Consider the following 20,740-nt stretch of genomic DNA (forward strand, 5'->3'; position numbering starts at 1 on the left):
AATGGATTAAAATCTGTGTACATATACACAATGGAGTACTATGCAGCTGTAAAAAAGAAAGATCTCTTATCCTTTGAGATGGCATGAAAGAACTTGGAGAGTATTATGCTAAGCAAAACAAGCCAAGCAGAGAAAGACAACTATCACAAGATCTCATTTATTTGTGGAATGTAATGAACTAAACAAACTGCTGAACAAAATTAACCCCGAGACATAGAGGTGGGGTAGAGACTGAACAGCCTCAGAGGAGGGGCAGTTGGGGGAGAAAAGATAAACCACAAAACTTACATGCATGTAGGCATGACCAATGAACCTAGACAATAAAGCGGGGGATGGGGCGGGGAGGAAGGGGAGGAGGGTGTTAATGGGGGAAAATGAGAAACATCTGTAACAAAAACAAATTAATAAATTAAATAATTAATTAATTAAAAATAAATGAATAAATGGGAGGGGCAAAAAGCCAATTTGGAGTCACGGCTGCTTATGCTGAGTGGGTCAATGGATGATTCATAGGACTACTGTTTACTCCTGGAATCAGGTGGATTCTATGACACAGTCTGATTTGTTTGCATTTACCAAGTGTGGCCCAAGCCAGGGAAGCTATTATGATAGCATCTGGAAAAAAAAATCTGTACGAAAGATGTAAAAAAATCTTTTAACACTTAGTGAACGTAGGTAGAGAGCATTTAATATGGACACCACTATAAATGATTTGAGCTTCAATATTGGTTTTTAAAAACACAGTCTGCACAGTGGTATTTTTATAGTCAGTGTCAAGCACAGTCGTTTTTAGTTACAGCTTGCATAACAGTTCAAGATAAATCAAAGCGAACTGTTCTGAAGGAAAATAAAATAGCACAGATTTGCTAATACTGTAATCATTGCTTTGGCCAAAGGCTACTTTGCACTGTGTCTACATAACACTCGTTCAACAAATATTTATTAAGTGTTGATTATTTGCCAAATACTGTTCTAGGTGCTAGAATTATATCAATGACTGAAAGGCAGTCCTGGCATGCAGTACGCCTATAGCATCTCCTGCGGAGAGAAGCAATGGCAGTACCAGGAGTTAAATTCTAAATGACAGCAAAATGGTACGCTCTGGGTTCTGGAGTAGGGGGCAGCATCAACTTGTCTTAGCTGAGAGAAATCAGGGTGAGTTTCCTGAAGGGGGTGATGTCTAAACTCAGATCAAAGGCTAAGAAAGACTTGGTTAGACACGGAGTCGGCAGGAGGAGCCTTCTGCGGCAAGGGCTAAGGATGTTTGTTGTATTGAAGGGCAAAGTAAGCACAGCATGGGAAGCCATTTAACATGATTAGAGAAACGAGTGGAAAGCAGGGAGTGTTGAGAGACGAAGCTGGAAAATTTCTCAAGGGGATATGCATACAATTAAGAAGAGTTTGGATTTCACTCCAATTCCCTCTGGGTAAAACACAAAAATGGATACAGTAGGAAGACCAGACAGGGGCTGATGCAGTATTGGAGTCATAGATTATGATAGCCTGAGCACAAATATAAGGTGGCCCGATTTGACGTGTTTTAAAGGGGTGATATTGACACAATTAGTGAGTGACTGGATGTGGAAAGTAAAAAAAAGATCTGAATATGTTCCCTGAGTTTCTGGATTAGGCTACATGTCACCATTGTGCTATTAGGCAAGAGCTGGAGCAAGTGGAAGGAAGCATGGCCAGTGGTACATGTGTACAGTAAAGTGGTATACTTTCATTTTACTGAGTCAAACAATCTTTACTGAAGCCCTACTCTGTGCCTGGGAAACAGAACCGTGGTAAACCTTGAATAGAGTGGTAAATAATATGAGTAAATTTCCATAGCTCACATTCTATAGAGTTCCATAACTAGGTGGAAACGTCTAAAAAGCAAGTGGCTCACTACAGAGGTTTGTGGTGATCAGAACTTGGGTGATCTTTGACACCATGGGAGAAGATAGATCATTCATAGAAAATGTCGAACAAAAGAAGAAAAAAGGTTAAATATTTTTGAGAGACACCACCTATAACAGACAAGTAGACAATAAAAAGCCTTTAGTGAAAAAGGAGAAGTGGCCAGGGCATAAGAGGAAGACAAGAAGAAAACATTGACTGCATGGTCGAGTAGTCATCACCTGGTTGCTTAGGTCTCTGTAGGGTCAATCCAGGTCATTACTGTTCAACAGCTCATTGTTTCTCTCTGAATTATTGGGTGCCCAGCCCCTGTGTATTAAGCTTCACAAATAAGTCTGTATTTAACACTGGGTGGCAGAAACAGTAAATTGAATGACTCCTACATGTGATTATATAACAAGATAATTACAAAAAGAAGTCTACATAACTAATAATTTATCTAACATTTTATTATGGTTTAGGTTTCTCATTTGTTTCTGACTCAAAGGTTTCTGAATAGAAATTCTTCTAGTGTAGTATAGTAATTTATTGTGCTATATGTGAGATAAGTGCCCTGCATGAATTTACTAAATTCAATCATCACAACAATATTTTGAGATTGTAGTTAAGGAAAGTGAGGTTTGGTAATTTGCCCAATGTCACATAAGAATTATATTGGTGCAGGTGGGATTTGAACCCAGATATGCCTGACTCCAAACAGGTGTTATGAGTGAATTTGTTCTGTGACAACACCTCCATAGAGAAGAGAAGGCCTTGGGGTTTGCCTTTCAACAGGGATGATCTGTATTATGTTCAGAATCAATTTTAATCTTGTTATGAAACCAAAGAATATATTGTTACATTTCATTCATTAAAATTACATAATGCCCTCATCTGGATAAACAGATAACCTCCATAAAAGTGAAAACAACTTAACATGATATTTTTCTCTTATGAATTTTTTAAAGAGCTAATTTATTCATGAGCAAAAATGAATAAAAGCATTTCCTCACCAGTGAGGTTGTGTTGTTAACATGAATTGCTTTTCGCCTGACGGAGCTAGTGTCCACTGGGATTATTTTTCTTTCATATGCAAGTGCCAATCATAGACAAAACATTACATGTTAAAAAATGGTCTTTGGTCACCAGGTGTCAGTTTCATTTATGAGTATTACTAGTATTTTCTTTGCTTCCCTTAAATCATTTAGCTTTCTCCCTCAGTCTTAATTATCCTATTTCTCTCTCTAGAACAAGGAGCCCTAATTAAACTCCTAGAAAACACTAGTTGTTGGCATTTGTTAGGGGTTGAATTGTGTCCCCTCAACCCCCCCTCCAAAAATAAGATATGCTGAAGTCCTAACCCCCACCTCAAAGTGTGACCTTATTTGGGAATTCGGTTGATGCAGATGTAGACACCTAAGTTAAAATGAGGTCATGCTGGAGAAGGGTGGGCTCCGAATCCAATATGACCAGTGTCCTTATGAGAAGGCAGCCATGTGAACACACAGGGAGCACACACCATGTGAGAAGGCTTGTGGAATTACACAGCTACAAGCCAAGGAACTCAAAGATTGCCAGCCGCCCACCAGAAGCTGAGAAAGGCATGGAACAGGTTCTTTCCTGGATCCTTCAGAGGGAGTACGGTCCTGCTGATACTTTGACTGTGGACTTTCATCGTCCAGAAATGTGAGATAATAAACTTCTGTTGTTTAAACCTACCCAGTTTGTGGTACTTGGTTACGAGTGGCCTAGGCAATGGAAACATCGTTTTTTGTTTTACTGTGTATACACCATCACAGTCAACTTGCAACATGAAGCACTGTTGGAGCTTTTAAAATTAATAGAGTCATAAAAAATGACATGAGGTAGAAGGGGCACTTCAGGTCATGCAGTCCAATCTCTCTCCCTGAAGTATTTCTTTTGGAAGCATTCCTGACACATGATCATATGGTATCTGCTTAAATTACTGATAACACAATATGCCAATATGCTGGGTTAGACAGGATGAGGTGACATGGGAGATATTAACTATTCCCTGTCCTCATAGAATTTACAATGTATACTGGAGAAAATATTTGTAAGTTTAGAAAATCCAAATAGATAATAAAAATTTGGGGGATGCATGTGTCAGAAAACCAAACTCTGGCTTTAGAAAAAAGGAAAGGTAATTAACTCACATAAAATATTAGTCTATGGATGGATCCAATTTTGGAAACAGCTTGATAAAGAACTCAAAAATGTATCACTACAATGAATCTCTCTCCTTTCTGGAGTTTGGCTCTAACCAGAGGCTTGATCCCCTCAGGGGAGAAAATGCAGACAAAACAATTTCAGGCATCACAGTGCCAATTAAACAAGAAAGGGAAAATCGGGGCGCTCCTGAGGGTGTAAGGTGGTCGCTACCGTTGGGGAGGCAGCCACCCAAGATATACTAGACAAAAACAAATTCTATCATGTTATATAGGTACATATATGTAGGAGGACAACATTTATTCCTGGGCTTCGTTAGAAAGTTTCGTAAGAGAAGACATTTTTTCCTAGGTCTGAAATAATAAGGACAAAGAAGAGATACAGTTATAACAGTGTCTAGATTATCAAAACTTACAGTTTTAGGGTATGGTGAGTAGGAATGGTTGGAAGTAAGAATGGAAGGAGGAGTGTGGTTTGGAGTGTAAAGAACCAGGAATGCCGGGGGGGGGGGGGGCTACCTTTACAGTAAGAGCCGCCATGACTTGGGCAGGAGTGGCTAAGATGTGATGCAGAAGAGTGACTTTAGGGGTAGTTTAAGGAGGTGATGGTTAAGGACCACAGTAATAGCCTAAAATAAAATAGGAAGACCTAAATTAGGACCAAGAAGGAGCAAATGGAGACGATAGCATCAGTTTGTTAATCTGCAGGATTTGGTGGTAGGTGTGACAGAAAAATGGTGAGAAGGTACTTCTGAAATTTCTTGAGCCATCACTGGAAGTACATGGTGCCTTCAATCAAGGCAAAAACCTTATTCAAGGACAAAAAACAAAACAAAAAAACAACAGTGAAAAAGAGATAATGAGTATTGGATGCATTGATTTTTATGGTATTTAAATATACTTATGTGAAGATACTTTTAAAAATGCAGTTAAAAAGAAAAAAAATGTATGTCTGAAATTTCTGAGAAGTCAAGACATTAAAATGTTGAAGTTCTTTTACAGATCAGCACTTAACTTACAGTGAAAGCAATTTGAAAGGCGAACTTTATATGGATACTTAATTCCCCTGCTCCCACAAACATAAAAATCCTTCGCCGAATTTATTTCATTGAACATCTCTCCCACTCAGTGTGTGTTCCATATTTTTGTCTTTTGTGTCATTCTTTGTGTTTAGACCCCCAAGCTCCTTGGGGTAAGGACTTTGCCATTAATTTAGCACAGCTGAATATATTACATGGTGCCGTGTGTATTTATAGAAGTTTGCTAAGTAATGATGATTCAGATTTGGTAATCAGCACTTGCGATGATCATATGGTTATGCAGATCAACACTTACTATGCAAAAATCATTTCCTATAGGGGCAGATGTGCTGGTATCCCTCTTAGTAAATTTTTAGAGCAGTGAATTTCTTGCACTGTAAAATTCAATTTAGGATCATGCCTGTGATTGTTTCTTATTGCCGAAGGGGACCAAACACTCAGGACCTTTCTATGGTGCTATGTTGTTGATAGGAAATAATGCTGATGACTTTAGCAGCAGCTAATTCTAATAATTTAAATTACATAAAATGCCTCTTACTGATCGAACAGCATAGTGATTTCTCTTCTCCATGTCAAAAGTCAATGGTTTAAACACTTTAAAATATTTAGAATATAGTCATCCAAATGCAGTTCCTACGTAAGGTACATCAAGACTTGATTTGAATTTTGAATAAAAGGGTTTTCATTTAAGTTTTTGGAAGATGAAAAATACTTCTAGATTTCAGACTTAACATCTCCCTAAAAATAAGAAGAGTGTTTCATAATCTCTTTGATTTCTTTAAAAATTTTCAGAAAGCATCTGAACTTTAATTTTACAATATTGGTGAAGATTCTGCATTAATTTACTAATACTCTATTAACTAGTGATTCTATTAACCTAAGTTAGATTGATAAAAACCCAAGTTAGTAAGAAAGGAAGAGAGGAAAGGGATAGTTAAGGAAAGAAGGAAGGACAGACAGGAGGGAAAGGAGTCTGGAGAACTGAACTTCTAATTTCTGTGACACTGGAACGCAACTGTGACAAAGCCAGTGATTCCCAGGGAAGCCTGGTCTCAGGCAGTGCTCATGCTTAAATGTCAGCATGCTCTGAAGTAAGATTTGGTGAAGATACCACACCGGGCCTCTCAGAAATTTCAAATTATTCCTCCTTACTTATCATAATCATCAGCACCAGCTGATTGAAGTCTTCGTGATATCGACTGATTTAAAGTTGAAAGACAAGATTTAACCTTATTTTTAAAATCTAGCAATTAAGTGACATCATGTCACTCAGCCCCCCAAACGACACTGATAACAACATGAATATGTTCACGTATCCAATTATATTCTGGAGGGAACATAAAAACAAACACCACTGCAACAAAAAGTGTTAAAAGAGATGATGACAGTTCCAGGGGAATAGCTGCTGTAAGCACCAAGCGTGATGAAGCTGGTGTCCTCTGGTCTTCCTCCTCCCCCTCCATCCCGGGCAGTGGTGGGTGTGGAGGAAGGCAGTAAACACATTTTGGCTTGTGTACCCACGTACGTGTGTACATGCGTGTATTTAAATTCTCTTTTTAATGTTTATCTTTAGACTCAACTGAAGAAAAAACTGTAAAACATTCCTTTAATACTAAAGCGGTTTTCTTCTTTATTGTTACTGATACTGTTTTGTGAAGATTCATGTGAAGGAACAGCTTGCTATTTATGTGTTTCGGGAGAGCTTCACTGGAAAATGTAGGTCTGCCTGTTCTTGATGCGGATAAGTGACTAAACACAGAATACCTGTTTTCACGTGCCAGTGTTATATAGATTCTAAATTGGATATACTCAGAAAAATAAGGTTTGCTGGCATCCAATGCCTTTCTTCTAAACTTCCCCCAAATTGATCACATGGAAGATTTTTAAAAGGGGACACATTTGAGATCAACACATAAAGCAGGTAACTTGTGGGTGGTCCCACAGAGTAGAGTGTAACATTAGAGTTAGACCTCAAAACCCAGCAAAGCGAGAATGTGATGCCGAAGCAAAGAGAAAGAAATCTAACACGTTTCTGATCCTGCTGCCTCCTCCTGAGGATTTCATTCTGTTTACCAGACTGTTTCTACAGCATGGGTGAAGGGGGAGTGGGACACATTTCTCATGTGTGCGCACTTTTCTAAAGAAAACTATGTAGGCAGCACCCACTATGCCTAAGCAGATTTAAATGTGTGAATGCATCAAACACTTTTTAAAATAAGCATTATTAAATCAAAGCAGGAAAGTCCCAATCCATTTTCTCTAGGGGCTAGAATGCTGACATGCTATTGGATGGGAAAGAAACCTTGCAAGTACTTCAGAGGTGAACATTTGAAACACACTGAGAAAGCATTAATGATTTATTCAAGTTCACAGATGAACAGTTTTAGGGAATAGTACTATAGTCTTACAATGATAGTTGTAAAATTAAACATATCGGGGTCATTCATTACCTGCATTGATTAAAAAAATATGATTCATAACCTTGCAACTGGCTTACTTTGAAACCAACACTCACAAGCAATATTAAATGAAAATGTACTTATTTTGTTAGATCTTCAGAAATGTGAAACCACCATAGTCATTTCTACCAGTTAGCCTGCAGGGAATTAGAGGATCGTGGATATTACACAACTGATTTTTTGCTCATTATCATAGAGAAGAGGTGGGAAGAAGTAGAAGTGTTCTAATTTTAAAATATCTTTGTGTTTATTTTGGCTCCCCCTTAACTTCCTTCTGTGGTTTACAATTCTTAGGTAAAATGCCCTTAAATTTCTCAGCACAACAAAGCCAAATCTTGTTGATAAGCAATGCCCTCCCTCACCCTGCTTTTCATGTTACAGATTTCATTGAGTAAACATATGTCATTATTTCTTTTCAACTTTGTAAAGCTAAATAATTAATAGATGAATTAGCAGAAAATCATCTCTGCTTACATAATATATGCTTTTCATTCTATGCTTATTCATTTATTAATTATTGATTATTATCCCACATATATATGGGAGGGGTAGATACTGAGGCAAACTGTGCATTGTCTCTTTAAAGGAGCCAAGTAACCTGAACCCCTCTGTGATTGTTGTTATTCCTCGATGCAGGCTCAGGATTGTTAGATGGCTTGGTTTTCAGAGGAGCCATATTTTTTTTTGTTGGTTGTGATGAACTCTCATAATATATAGCAAAATACATATATGTGGGACAAACTTCCATTTATTATCCCTTATTGTGCAGGTGAATCAGCAACAACAGCTCACCAAATTTATAAACTTGGACTGAGTGATCACACCAGAATGTCATATCAGGGAGAGGACTCTATTTACTAAAAAGCTCTTCCTTTTTTGCCCTTGATCCATCCATTCTCTTTGCATACCTTCCTCTCTGCTTGTCTCTTCCTATTCCTTCCCTTCTGCCTTTTCGGTTTCTCAACTTATCACTTAACCTTTTTCTTTTTGCTGTCTTACACTCAAGAAATATGAACCATGGCTCTATTACCAAGTCTGTGCCCTGTTAAACAGCCTTCATTCACATCTTTTTCATCAGTTATTCTTTTTTCTGCATTCTCAATCTTTTCCTAACTAAAATCTCCCATTCTTCCAAAAACCATGTTCCTCTACACTGTGAGGATCTTCCATCTCTTCTTTTTCTTTGAACTCTGATTCTCTCTTATCACCAAATTTCTTGAAAGCATAGTTCGTGTTCACTGCTTTTTATCTCTACATTATTCATAAACCTAATCCTTAAATGAAACAAATTCAGTCTTTGAAATTACTCTCTCAAACGTTTGTCTCTCTTTTCTCTTTAAGTTCTTTGACTTCTATTTTGCACATGATAGTTTAGCCTTTCTTATTTTTCTTGAATCAGGATCTTGACTTCAATTTCTGTGATATTCTACTATCCTCCTACAAATATTTAAATTTAATTTTGAAAAACATTTGATAGAATTTTTATGACATTTAATGTTTTCTTTTTTTTTTTTTTTTTTTTTTTATCCTCACCCGAGGATATTTTTCCATTTTTCGTACAGATAGAGTGGGAGGGAGAGAGAGAGAGAAACATCGATGTGAAGGGACACATCGAGTGGCTGCCACCCGCACGACCAACCAGGGCCGGGGACAAACTGCAACCGAAGTACGTGCCCTTAGCGGGAACCGAACCCGGGTCTCTCCGGACCGCAGGCCGACGCTCTAACCGCTGAGCCAAACTGGCCAGGGCTGACATTTAATGTTTTCAATCATAGAGGTAATACATGTTCATTAAAGTTGAAAAATGGGTAAAATCTTTTAAACAAATAGGGCTGAGACAATTGGACACCTACATGTAAGAGTGAAGTTGGAGCCCTACATCACAATAATGAAGTCAAAATTGGGCTTAAAAGTAACAGCTAAACCTATAAAACTCTTAGAAGAAAGCATAGGTATACATCTTTGTGACCTTGGATCAAACAATGGTTTCTTGAATAAAATACCAAAAGCACAATGACAAAAGACAAAATATGTAAATTGAGCAACATCAAAATTAAAAACTTTTGTGATTCAATTGACATCAAAAAGTGAAAAAACCCACAGAATCCAGGAAAAGATCTTTATATTGTCTATCTGATAAGGGACTTATATCTAGGCTATATGAAGAACTCTTACAACTCAACAATAAAAAGACAAATCACCCAAATTTAAAATAGGCAATGAATTTGAATAGACATTTCTCAAAAGAAGATATACAGATAGGCAGTAAGCAAATGAAAAGATAATCAACCTCATTAGTCATTATTGAAATGCAAATTATAACCACAATGAGATATCACTATATACCTACAAGAATGGCTAAATAAAAAAGACAGACAAAACAACTGTTGGCAAAGATGTGGAGAAATTGTAATCCTCAGAAATGGCTGGTGGAATTATAAAATGATGCAGAAATTTAAGAAAACAGTTTGGCAGTTGTTTAAAATGGTAAACATAAAGTTGCCATGTGATCAAGCAATTCCACTCTTGAATATATACTCAAGAGAAATGAAAATGTATGTTTACATAAAAAACTTGTACACACTGCCCTGGCCAGTTTGATTCAGCAGTTAAGGCGTTGGCCCTCGGACCAAAGAGTCTCTCCAGTTCAATTCCTGTCAAGGGCACGTACCTCAGTTGGGGATTGGTCCCCGGCCCAGGTCAGGGTCATTTGGAAGGCAACCAATCTATAAATCACTCTCTCTCTTTCTCTCTCACTCTTCCTCTCTCTGTCTCTCTCTCTGTCTCTCTCTCTCCCCCCCTTCCACTCTATCTGAAGATAAAATGGAAAAATATCCTTGGATGAAGATTTAAAAAAAAACAAAAACAAAAACACTTGTACACAAATGTTCATAGAAACATTATTTTTAAGCTAAAAACTGAATAAACAAAATGTGATATATTCATACAACATTGATGTGACAGACAAAAATCGATCAGTTGCCTCCCACACGAGCCCCAACAGGGGATCTAACCCCCACAACCTGAGTGTGTGCCCTGACCAGGAATCAAACCCAACAACTTTTGATATACAAGACATCACTCCAACCAACTGAGCCACACCAGCCAGGGCAAAATGATCACTCTTGACTCAGAAATACAGGACAGATTTTAGTTACCCATACCTGCATTCAAATCCTGTCCTTTTCACTTACTAATAAATTCTTGACCAAGTGACTTACTCCTGTGACTTATTTATTTTCCATTTGTAATTAGATGCATGAGTAAACATAGGATAAACTGTTGTTACAAATAAACTCTGAAATTTAATATTTAAAATATAACAGGGTTTTTTGGTTGTTGTTTATTTTTTCTGGGCTCATATAATAGTCTGGGAAATCTGGGTTCAGGTTTGTGGCAACTCTCTCAGTATTGAGGACCCAGGCTTCTTCCAGACTTTGACTTTGCTCAGTTCTAAAATAGGGGTTGGTAATTTTTTTTCTGTAAAGAGGTAGATACTAAATATTTGAGGTTTTGCGATTCACAATGTCTCTATTGCAACTCAGATGTTGTAGCACAGAGTGGCCTTAGGCAATATGTAAATGAATGGGTGTGGCTGAGTTAACAAAGTTCTTGACAAAAAAGGCATCAGGACAGATTTGGTCTATGGACCTTACTTAGCTTGTCAACCCCAGCCCTGGAACTTTATAGTCTATCTGCATCTAGCTAGCAAAATAAGAAAGACAGACGTGGAAGAAATACACCTGCTTCTTCAAAGCCCAGCCTGAAAGTAGTGCACTTTATTCTGTTCACATTCTCTCAGTGAGAACATGTCAATACCATAAAAAATCCTACCTACTTGTAAGAGGGCCTAGGAATTTCTGCTGACTAAGCATCCTCCTCCTCCTAGCTTCAGCTGCTACTTTAGAGGGGAGGTGAATAGGTGGAGTTATCCTCTTTAACGCGCCTTATGTAGCTGCTGTAAAGATTGGTAATAGCATCTCTAAGGTATCTTGAACATAAAGCATTCAATATATTATGGTTTTTATCAATCTGATCTTATATATTTTTTACAAAAATTCTAGTCTTCACAACTTCTCTTTTTAAAGTGTTTTATTAATTCTCTTTCCTTAAGAAGTGTTCCCTGATATGATTATTTACAGACACTTTCTCCACTCTATTTCTATTCTTCAGTCTTAAAATCTCTTAACTTCCAGTTTTTTAAGACAGCACTGTATTCTGTTGTCTCCCAAGTTGAAAATTACTGAATTGTTTTGGCTTGCCTTTGTACTGTGTATTGACTGCCTGCATAATCGTCCACGCTTTCTTGTTTCACTGTAGCTTATATGCATGTCTCTCTGTTTGTGTCCATTTTTTATTGTCATTTGTTTTAGTTCCCTAGGTTGTTTGTAATAAAGTACCACAAACTTGGGGGCTTCAAACAACAGAGATGTATTGTTCCACAGTTTTGGAAGCTGGAAGCCTGAAATCAAGGTGTTGGCAGGGCCGTGCTCCCTCTGGAAGCTGTAGGAGAATCCTTCCTGACTTTCCCTGGCTTCTGGCAGTTTTCTGACAGTCCTTAGTGTTCTCTGGATTGTAGATGCATCACTCTAATCTCTGCCTTCCTTGTAGCATTTTGTTCTCCCCGTGTGTCTCTGTTCACACGACCATCTTCTTATAAGGACATCACATATCGGATTATGAGCCCACCCTACTCCTGTAAGACCTTATGTTAATTCATTACATTGGCAATGACCCTATTTCCAAACAAGGTCACATCCTGAGGTACTGGGAGTTAGGAATTTAATATATCTTTTTGGGGGTACACAATTCAACCCATAACACCATGGTTCTGTTATCAGTGGGGTTTCTCCATGTCCCAACCTGTTGCCAGTGAAAGTGGGCTTCTTGCAATGTCATGAGAAAGGGAATTTTCTGAGACACACACAGAAGAATGAGTGGTATTTATTTGCATGGAATTAAACCCTTGAGTTTCCAATGTCTCATCTCCCTTCATCTCACCAAGAAAAAACAATCCCAATTTGTCTCTAGCAGAGCTAGGATTAAAGCCAGTGTTCAGGGTCTCTGCTCCATACTTGCACAGCCCAGCCCAGCATCAGGCCAGCTTAGCTTCTGTTCCCAGCTGCAGTCCACTGTGTGTGGGTCCACATGGCCATGGGCTATGTAGCATCTAGGGCCACAAGGGTATGGAGAGAGCACAGGCAAGTGCAAGGAAGCAGGAGCGAAGCAAGAGGAACAAGAGAGAGACAGTTCCTTTGTCAGCAGATTATGTATGCCCAAATTTCATGCTTCACCCCCTAGCCAGTTATCTTTGTTCCAGGCGAGACTGACAGGCAAGCTCCTTCCCTAGTCACCTCAACTTCACTGTGTATACACCCATCTTCCCTTTGTCCAGTCTCTCCCCAGGGGTCTGCAAGGAATGGACTGGTGGTTCCCTGGGGAGTGTAAAACCAGTTTCCTGGTGAAGCTGCCCAGATGGCCATGCTTATAATGTCTGGCCTTCCCTTTGCTCTTTTACTATTATTAATATTAATACTAGCTAATTACAAGGCTAACAGTTTAAGCTTTTATTGCCTATTTGCTAGATCACTACAGTAGCTTTTTTTGTTTGTTTGTTTGTTTGTTTAATACTTTGTTTTTTTTTTTTAAATATCTCTTTTAAGGTCAGAAAAGCTTTCCAATGTGGCATAAGTATGATGTACTGGGCTTTGAATTAGAAGCTGAACAGCCTTAGGTAAGTAACTTAATTCCCTAAACCTCAGGTATTTCCTCTGTTAAACAGAAATAATAATATCTACATACCATTGTCATGAGGATTAAATGAGGTCATACATGGGACCATATACCTACTGTACATAGTACCTGATAGGTGGGCAAAGTTTCCTCAATAAATAGCACTTGAATTTATAACCTCAATTACACTACTCTGGTATTCCAACATGTTAACACCAAGGACTTGTTTTCCATTGAATGTCCCATGGAAATTAGTATTACCTTGCCCCTAAGAGACACTCAATAATATTGTACTTATGGATTTTTGAAGGCAAGGCATTTGATAAGAAGCTACTAGTCCTCAAAATAATACAACTTTAAATAAAAAAGAAAGTTGGAGGAAATTAGGCCAAAATATAAATAAGAAAATAAGTATAAAGGGCAAGATTGAGTTCACTGGTATTCTATTTTATTTGAGCCATACCAAAGATGTTTAGCTTATAAAAGAAATATGTACAGTATTTCAAAGTTGGATGTTGAAGGTAAAAAATCTGTTTTGTGTTTTAAAGTAAGCAAAGAGTTCATTTAAATAACAACACACTCTAAGGAATCTCAGGATTTTCTTGTTTTTAACCCAACAACAATCTGTTTTCATGCACACTCCACACGCAACACCAATTCTTCAACATGCTTCTCTCTGAAAAACTGCACAAGGCTAAGGAGTGTTAGTCTCATTCTTTTTATCTTGTAATGTATGATCACCTAAAATTAAATTATTAAGTTTCAGAGCTGAACAAAGACTTAATGATCATTCAATATCCTTTTATAGATAAGAAAATATTACCTGGAATAATTATGTGTTTCAGGCAACACTGCTGCTTAGTGACCAACCCGAGATGTAAAGCCAGGACTTCTGTCAGGCGCTCCCTCTTCTTTCCCACACATCCTTGTAGTGACATTGGGGATGATGAAGGGAGAATTCATGAACGTTCTCTGGGAATGAGATTGTAGAGTGCCTGTTTTACAGAGTCATCCTGCACATGGAACTTTAACATTTCTTCAAATATTGCTCGCAAACTCAGAAATATGTGCATATATGAAGGCTGTCATTAAAGCTTCAGAGATAGCCAATCCAGGGGGAAATTTTTTGGGAAAAAAAGGAGTTTTAGAATCTTTCTTCCTTCATACCCTCTATGCAGTGTTTCTCAGACTTCACTGTGCTTGCAAATCCCCTGGGGATTTTATTCATGGAGATTGTGATTCAATAGATTCAGGGCAGGGCCTGAGAGTCTGAATTTCTAACAATCTCCTAGGTGATGTTGGTGCTTGTGACCCATGGACACACTGTGCATAACAAACTCAAGAACGCAGGGGGATCGCATTGCCTCTGGTGACGGGGACACTCAGCCCATCCACAGGCACCACCGTCCTCCCAGTGCTGTGGGCTTGCTGTCTCAAGCCCTGCTTTGGCCCTCAGCTCTACTTCACTCTAATATATGCGATGTTTACTACACAACTAGAAAAATCTTTTTGAGGGAAGGGATCATGACTCATATTTCTTTGACTCTCTAGTGCTTAGCAAATGTTGGTCACGTAAAATGTTTATGGTTGATTACAATCGTAAGGGGAATAATGTTTCGAGGAAAACCTGTACTCAAAGAAGGAAGCCGTTTTTAAACACCAGTTCTTGGCCCAAATTCCAATAATTCTGTAAGCTAACCATATATATTATATCTGCTATGAAATTAGAATCATGTCATATTGTGAAATATGTGACTTGGCTCATCCAATTAACCTATGGCACAATGGTACTTTCCTTATTTTGACATAGAAATATTAGTGATTCCATTTCTACCTGAAACTAGAAATAGTAAATCATGATTAATTATGTACAACAATCCTTTGATACATTGTAATTAACCTAGTTATGAATAACAGGAAAGGAGCAAAGGGAAGGCCAAATATTACAGGCATGTTATCTGGGCAGCTTTGCCAGGAAGCTACAACTTTACACTCCCCAGGTGTCCAACGGAGAGGAGATAGACCTCTACCCAGTAAAGCTGGGGTGACATAGGGAAGGTACTTGCCTATCATTCACACTGGGAACAGGTCACTGGCCAGATTAGGTGTGGCCACTGCAAAGGCACAAAATGTAGGATATTTAATCCCCTGAACAAAGAGATTCTCTCTTGGTTCCTCTTGGCCGTTTGAGCTTGACGACTGGCTTGCAGGGCTCTCATGCTCCTGCTCCCCCGCATTTGCCTACACGGCCCATGGCCATGTGGACTCCACATACAATGGGCTAATGGACTGCAGCTAGCCTGATGCTGAACTGGACCCGGCTGCAACATGGAAGGGAAATGCTGGACACTGGCTTTGCTTTTAACTTTTCTGAATCCCCAGCTACACTTCTTCCAGGTCTGGATGAAGGGAAACGGGACTTTGGAAACTCAGAGATATAATTCCATGCAAATAAAAATCACACATTCTCCCATGCGAGTCTCAGAAAATTCTTTTTCTCAAGATATCATAAGGACTCAACCCCTAGCACTCAGTGGGGAAAAGAACAACACTTTGTATATGATCTTACCATTTGTGATAACGTAGATGGATCTAGAGGGTATTATGCAAAGTGAAATAAGTCAGTCAGAGAAAGACAAATACCATATAATTTTACTTATACATGGAATCTAAGGAACAGTATAAGTGAACAAACAAAACAGAAACAGACTTATGGATAGAGATGGTTGCCGGATGAGAGGTTGGATTGGAGGGCTGGGAGAAAAAGGTGAAGAGATTAAGAGGTACAAATTGGCAGTTACAAAATAGTCATGGGGATGTAAAGTACAGCAAAGAGAATATTGTCAATAATATTATAATAATTATATATGGTGCTAGGTGGGTACTAGATTCATCGGGGGTTGGGGGGGTCACTGTTAATTATATAAATGTCTAACCACTATGCTGTATACCTAAATTTAAGATAAAATAATATTGAATATCAACTATAATTGAAAAAAGTTTTAAATAAATGTAGAAAGGAGATATAACGAATAAGGACTAGGTTACAAGAATGTAAAGTAGGGACTAATTTTGCAAGTGATCATTCCATAAACACATATTTTTGCATTATATGAATTTTGTTATTTCACTAATCTTCCAACATAGGAAAAGCATGCTTACATATCGAGGACCTCTTACATTTCACATACACTCTTGTTTCTGATTTATTAGTCCCAAAGGAAAACATATAATCAATATTGACTGAGCATCAACAGAGAAGAGTACAGAAATTAACAATCCAATGTGACCATTTGCATTTGCATCATGGGGAAAACGACAAAAATACCCTATTTTTCTCATGCACAGGAACAGAGAGAGTGAAGGCATTTCCTAGGACAGTGGGTCAGCTGAGCATCCACGGAGGAGGCAAAGACACTGGAAACAGTTCTGTCCTTGGCATTTTTCTCTGGCACAGTAAATGGCATGTATAATGCTGTTGGGTGACAGAATTATACTCAATTCATAGAGGAATCATATTATACCGGTCTCTTTTGGGGGTAACTTTCCTAATTTTTGTCTTAGTTCTAATTTGCTATGCAGCATCGGTGAACCCATGTACAGATGAGTCATGTGCTAACATTTATTTTGCATCTTGTGTGGTTAGAGAGCTGTGCTGACGGATAGTGAAGGAAGAAAGGCTTTTTTAAAAATGTGTATTGAGGACTAAATCTGTGAAAAGAGAGGACTCTCAAAAATGATATATTGTTTTTCAAGGGTGTCGATCAGAAAGGTGAATGTCAGTGCTGACAGGTACACAGCAGGACACCAGCCAGGGGCATCAGTGCCTCTGTCCTTGATCACAAAATAACAAGCACTGGTTAAGGACTAAGGAACGCCAGATCCTGACAACTAACTTTACATGTAACTAAAGAGAGTGTAAGAGAAAGGTCAAAATGTTATAGCAAAAGAAAAGAATCTCTACAGACTGGTGACTAAGGCAACAAGTTAAGTAGTGAGGCTCAGAATAAAAGATCTCTGGAACTATTCCCCTAGTATGCCTAGCAACATGTTCTGCCTTTGTTTTGACTGTTTCCTTTCTCCCGTGCCTTCTATGAGCCAGAGAACCACACAGGATGAGTGGCCTCCAGGAAGGAAGAGATTGGTGTGGCAGGGGGTGGGATGTAAGGACTAGTTAGGGATAATGTGGACCCGGTCCCTTGGTACCCAGAGTCAAGCTGAACTGTGAGAACAAATAAAGTCGACTCTGTCTTAGGATTTTGTGATGCGATGGGGCAGAATAAAAATGCTCCTCTTCCTGTCTCCCTCAAGATTATCTTTTCTTTCTTGAGTATTATCAAGGGAGGCTGAGCACAAGATAGAAAAGCCAGTGGGGTGGATGTCCTTATTTTATTCTTATTCAAGTGTCTTTTCTCAGTAGCCTTAATTTAAATTATACTCCCTCTCCCAAGCATACTTAATTTTAGAAAAAAAAAAATGTATATGCACTCAGATAAAGAGAATGAAACGAAGGTGCAGACGGTTGGAGGGAGCTGAAGCACAGGTGCAAAGAGAAATCACACAGTCAGTTCTGTCTGTTTTCTAGATACTTCCACAAGACGGATCAAGTAGAAAATGATTTTTGGAGCACCTCCCTAGTAAATTTCTTTGTAACCTGTTTTTCTCTTAATTATTGGGCACATTTTAGTTTTCCCCATAATCACCTGCTTGTCTCAGTCACCGCCATGTTGTCTTCCTGAAATAAGGTCACTCTTTAAGGCATGACATTTAATATCTAAATAATAAGTCATTGATTCTGTAATAAGCTTACTGTTTGCCAGAGATTAATGTGTTTTACATTATCTACTCATTTGATCCTCACAATAACAATTTTGAATGGGTAGCTTCATTTTACAGATGGGAACACCGTGGCCCAAAGGGGTAAATTAACAGGCTTCACCCACGCAGCACTAAGTGGCAGAGCTGAGATTCCAGCCCAGGTAGACCAGCTTCAAAACCCACCCTAGTAGCCACCAAAATACAGAACCCAAGGTTGTTTGCATATAATATTTGTTGGTAAAATAATTCTTATTTTGAAGTGCTTTTCAGTCATATTTTCTCCTTCTAAACCAATAGAAAGTCATTTTATACTCTTCCTCATTTTGATTTTTGCATTATTCTCAAAAGTAAGGCAACCATTGCTCAATTTCTTCAAGGTTCCAGATTAAAAGCTAGAATTATTGCACAGAGAATTATTGATTTTAACTTAGGACGTTTTTGTCCTGGCCACAAATATCAGTTGATTAATTAATTTTTAAAAATATGTCTTTATTGATTTTCTTTAGAGAGGGAGGAAGGGAGAGAGAAATAGAAACATTGATGTGAGAGAGAAGCATAGATCGGCTGCCTCCTGCATGCCCCCTACTGGGGATTAAGCCCCATAACCCAGACATGTGCCCTGACCAGGAATCGAACCAGGGCCTCTCAGTCCATGGGAGGATGCTCAATCCACTGAGCCATACTGGCCAGGCAAGCTTATTAATTTTCTTATGGTTTAGTGAATTCAAAAAGCATAAAACAAAAATCTAAATTCAAGGAGAAGAAGAAATTCCTAGTGGCCTAATACCAGACATATATTCTCTGGTAAATCTGAGGGGTTCAGTTCCACCATTTGAAAATAATGGTATAGGAGTAGCTAACCCTTAAGGAAGTTTCCAGACCTAAAATTTGATGAGTTTGCATAATACTGGAAAAATATAGTTTTTAAAAAGTACGCAGCTTCCTTACTCAGGACATTTAAACCATTCTGGACAATCTACGGCAGAGAACTTTTCTGTCCCAGGAAAAAAGCCTCTGTTAAGGTGTTCCAAAGCACTGCCTTTCTAAGGCTACTATATAACATTTTTTATGTCTTTGAAATGTGAACCGTGTCTCTTAGAAATCTTGATTTCTTGATATTCTGTTAAAAATTTCTGAAAGCAAATTATTATTTGAGGGAAAATAAATAACAACTTTCTTCAGCAGGCCAGAGAAGCTAGGGTTTCTGATGACACAAACTTTTCCTAGACACTAAAGCAAGACACTGCTCCTAGCAGGCTGCCATCTGCTGCAGATATTTTAAAATTCTAAAGCACTAACAATGATGCAATTTGCTACATTTTGAGCTGCATTTTACAACTCTCTCTTTGCTGAATTACTATTGATGACATTAAAACCCTTTATAAATCAAGACAACACATTTGCTTGCTGTTGCCACCAAATGGCTGTCAGCTACTCGCCTCCCTTCGTCTACCTGCCACCTCCTTCATGGTCAGCAATGTTCAGATCCTTCAAGAGGACGAGAAGCACAGCACAACCTTATCTCCTGTGTTACCTGTCGCTCACAGGAGAAAATGCCCAGGGACAAGACAATATTAACGGCAAGCAAACTGAGCGATTTATAATGGTTTTGTTCATCTTCTCATAAATACAAAGCAGCATTCTCCAGATTTCTCCAAACAAAAGACCCGGAGTTTCTAAAGTAAGTTATATAACAGAGAACAATCAAGGAGCTAAAACATTGTTTTCGCGAGGACAGAGGTAAAATTTGGAGAACTACTCATAACTCCCTGAAAGAAGAAAGAGATAGAAAGAGTTAAGATTTAAATGTTTAATCAAGACTTAAAAGTTTTCTTTCCCACTTAAAATTGGGCAGGTAGGCTGTCTTCATAGATTGGTAGGTTTTAACAATTCCAATTTCAAATTCTTTTCAGCCGGAGATAGTTTGATATTTGGCTGTCTGCAAAAACTGCTCACTTTGTGGGCCAGAAAGAATAGAATCGCCAACAGTTACGAAAGAAGTTTCAGCCCAACTCAACACCTGATGGACTATGGTCGCCAGTTTCAAACTTCAAAAAATTTAAGCAGCTGTTACTTTCTAAAAGTAACTGAGATATTCAAACATTTGCCCTGGAAAAATGACACCTGTCAGGAAAAATTACAGGATAAAATGTCTTCATTCATTTTTTAAAATGTAGTTTACAAGAGATTTTCATCTAACTGAAAACAATCATTTTTGACATTTTTGGTTAGTTTCTTAGTCTTCTTTCCCTTTGGAGGGAGTGAGGTGAGGCCGGCCTCTCTATGCTCCCTTATTCTGCAAGTGTAATTCATTAGCCTGACCTGCTCTGACCAAGCAGGACAAGCCTGTCTCCCCGGTCCCAATGCCCAGAAGAAAATGCTGCTAGCATCTCATAACTTGTCATATGTGATGCATTAGTAATAACACCCATGTAATCACTCTAGTTTCAAATGTGGTCCTGGACATTTTCATCAATATACAATTGTAATTTTAAATGCTTCTAAAAGTTTTACTGAGCTATGATTTCCAGCTTATAATCAAAGAAGGCCAAATTTGGACTTTAAGAAATATTTCAGTTACTTGGAAAATTCAAGAACTCCCTAGAAACATTACCATAGA

The 20,740-nt window shown here is 38.3% G+C and overlaps 1 long non-coding RNA gene across 1 annotated transcript in view; it reads right to left on the reverse strand.

Annotated features, from left to right (window-relative positions):
- The window catches only part of LOC118642714, a 35,369-nt gene extending 21,147 nt beyond the window's left edge, over positions 1-14,222 (reverse strand). Inside the window, exon 1 of the long non-coding RNA XR_004961781.1 lies at positions 14,126-14,222. This is a non-coding gene — a long non-coding RNA (uncharacterized LOC118642714). The remainder of the gene's footprint in view (positions 1-14,125) is intronic.
- Positions 14,223-20,740: the final 6,518 nt, after the last annotated feature.

The sequence above is a fragment of the Molossus molossus genome, unplaced genomic scaffold (genome assembly GCF_014108415.1).
Source record: "Molossus molossus isolate mMolMol1 unplaced genomic scaffold, mMolMol1.p scaffold_m16_p_3, whole genome shotgun sequence".
NCBI classification, from domain to species: Eukaryota; Metazoa; Chordata; class Mammalia; order Chiroptera; family Molossidae; genus Molossus; species Molossus molossus.